At 36.9% G+C, this 3,391-nt stretch overlaps 1 pseudogene; it reads right to left on the reverse strand.

Annotated features, from left to right (window-relative positions):
- Positions 1-328: 328 nt before the first annotated feature.
- Positions 329-1,035, reverse strand: LOC129488239 (inhibitor of Bruton tyrosine kinase-like; annotated as a pseudogene).
- Between the last annotated feature and the right edge of the window lie 2,356 nt (positions 1,036-3,391).

Genomic DNA, 3,391 nt, shown 5'->3' on the forward strand with positions numbered 1-3,391 from the left:
TTAAGGTCTAAAACAGTTATTTTTTATACATAGTTCTTTCTGTCTTACAATTCAGTTACTCATACATTTGTTAGATTATTCAGTGTTTGTTTTTCACAAGAAACAATCCAATTTAATCTTAACCTAATAAGTTTTTCCTCTTATACATTTTTACATGAAAAATAACTAAAATCACAATTCTGAGGAATTTCTTTTTAATCAAACACTATATGTTTAAACCACAGTAAGGAAATTAGAACCTTTCTTATTCTATTTAATATGATATTACTAAATTTATAAGAACTCTTTTCCTCAGCTTTTCTTTATACTAACAATCATAATTTGAAAAATGTATCTCAACCCCACAGTGAACTAATATCCATGCCTATTCCACATAGGTACTGCCACTGGTCCCTGTGGTATCCTTTCAACAATGACAAACTCCTCAGGGTTGCCAAATGCCCGATAGAAAACCAGTAAATCATGTACTCCATCCTCCTCAGTTTGAATCAGAGCCAAGGTTTTTTCTCAACTTCAAATAAAGCTGCTTCCTGTTGTAGTTCTTCTACAATATATGTGAAAGTGACTGGGGCTACCATGGAAAGAGCAGCCATTTAAGAAGATAGCCAGGGATTGGGACTGTCCAGAGATGGTAAATCTGAAATGTGGCTACTTTCTGCTCCTGGGGTACTGTGGGTAGAGCATCTCACAACTTTTGGAGCCTGAGAATTTTTAATTTCTTTAAAACAAACTTTTTTGACATGATTTCCTGAACTATGGCCAGTAACAGTCTTTTTTGCCCATACATTTATGTATATTTCAATACATATACTGGTTTGGGGGCTTTTGAAGGGGGGGTTAAAACTATTTCCATGCAAGTAATTTCTGAATTGTTTTCTTTGGTAGTTGATACAATCATTTCTCACTGCTTCTGAGAAAGTTTAACTCTACAAGATATCATTTTGCCTAAATTTAACTTCGGTACAGCTCCACATTTTGTGTACTTTCTTCTGTTTTTATGATGGTTCTGAGAGCCACAACACAACAGGAAGCCATGCAAAAGTGGGTAGTCCTAGAGATTTACAGTCTCCTGATTTCACAATGGGATTCCATACAGATAAGATTGCGGGGAAAGTTAAACCTTATGTTAATAGTACATCTCTTACATATTCTAGGGAACATTTAAAACCAGGGGAAAAGTCACCAATATTTAAAATATCTGCTACACAGCCCATTTCCAGTAACAGGATTGATACTACCAACTCTTCTGGTTGCTTTGCAGGCCCTTTCAGTCCTGAGATAATTACTTCAGTATGCTGGTTCATACTCTTCTCACCTGCAAATGATGATGATTATTTCTACCCTTGCTTTTGTTAACATTGATACTATGTGGATGACATGAAAGAAAATCACAATTAAATAAAACATGTACAAATAAATGATATTACTAGAAAAGTCCTGCCACTGGTCATATCTGTGCCACCATTCTGCACAAGTCTGGAGGTTTTTCTTCTCGCTGATCATTCCTCTTGTCTAAATTTCCATTTTACCTGCATTTGTCTCCATTACTACTTCTCCCTAACTAACTTTGGGTGAATTTGACTAGAGATATAACCAGAGATTCCATAATTTCACTTTTAAATAATTTCCTGGTATCCTGACCAACCACAATTCTACAGCGGGTAATTATTGAATACTGGAATTGCTACTTGTCTCTTCACTTGATCTAGTACTCTTGAGATTTTACATCATCTCCTAATAACCTACTTTATTGTTCCATTCTTGTCTGTCTCTCTCTTTTGCCAGACATCATGATTCCTGATTTTGTCGTACTCCAGGATCCTAATTTTATTACCAGCCTGACATCCTGGTATATATTCTCTTATTTAGTACCAGCCTGACATCCTTGGTATATATTCTCTTTCTTCTGTTTGTGTTCAGCACAGGACAACTCAGATATAACATCAAGTTTGTTAAATAGTCACGTTTGCTTGTTCCCGTCAGCTCAGCTTCTGATTTCCCTTCCAGTTTCCTTTAGCTACTCCACATCTTAATAGACACTGAGCCATTCATTTGGTCTCTGGGCAGGTTGTACAAATACACTATGCCCTCTCTCCTGAGGCCTGGGTCAGGTTACAGCATCATATCAATGGGAACTGTGGTCACGGATTCTAGGGGATTTCTAACAGTTAATGGGCCCAATTTGAGAAATGAAGGATAACCCAGAGTACATAAGACAATTTGGTCTTCCAAAATTTACACCAAGGGATGATAGAGGTTTGCTAGTAACTGACGTGATATACTTCAATCTTTTTTCTGCCACTTGCTACTTCCCCCTCACTTATATTCTTCCCTCAACTACAAAGTTATCAAACTATTGGTCTTCTCTTTACTATGAAACTTGTTTTCAAGATTAATCACCACCTAAATCTCTGGTTCATTATCTCTCATCCACTGGTCCTCTTGGATTTTGCTTTTTCCTCTCTCTCCTAAAATTAAACTCTTCGTTGTACTGGTAATCCTCAAATTGCCAAATCCAAGAAGCCTCTTTATTTCTCATACTATTGGGATTGTGACATCTGCCATGTTGAGTACATACTCCATAAAATGCTCTTCTGTCCTAGTTTTTATGCCCAACACCCTTCTGTCTCCTTTATTTCAGACTGATCATTTTCTATCACACTGAGCATTCTCCTCATCTGTCTATCCCTGGAACTTCCCAACTCTTTTTAAACTACGCAAAATTTAAGTTCCAGTTTTGTTGCTTTGCTTGTCATCAAATTTTCACCCTTTCTCTTTCCTATACCCAGACCTGTATTTTTAGGTGCTGTCAATTTTCCATGGCCCTGTTCCACGGGTATATCTGACACAATACAAATGAGACTTAACTCTTCACCAAATCACTTTCTTTTTCTCTATTTTTAGCTCTATGTTTCATTCAGTAGTCCCAACTAAAGTTTTTATAGTTCTTTACCACCACTCAATTTCTGCTGATCCTACCCCTCCCATAGATACCTCATCCTTCACTCTTCCGTCATCTACAACCTCACTGGCATTTTTATTTAAGGCTCTCATCCTCTCTCAGTCTGACTCCAAACATCCCAAACAAGTTTATTTTACCACTTCCCTAGCTATCTCTTGAAATATGTGCCCCGGTATATTCTTTTTTCACCACTCTTAGATCATATGGACATATCATGCTTTTGTTCCCTTTCCTTTTCTCATGCAGATGTCTCTGCTAAAATGCCTTTTTTTTCTCCTGGTCATGCATTTCGTTTGTATAGTCTTCTGACTCTTATTTCTTCCTGGATCATTCCTACCTCCAATTTACTTCAAATAAATCTGTCAACCTGCAAAGTAATCACAATTTGTTGCTGTGTGTTTTTGACACTTGCACTAGGTGCAAACTAAA

This window comes from Symphalangus syndactylus, chromosome 1 (genome assembly GCF_028878055.3).
Source record: "Symphalangus syndactylus isolate Jambi chromosome 1, NHGRI_mSymSyn1-v2.1_pri, whole genome shotgun sequence".
Lineage (NCBI taxonomy): Eukaryota > Metazoa > Chordata > Mammalia > Primates > Hylobatidae > Symphalangus > Symphalangus syndactylus.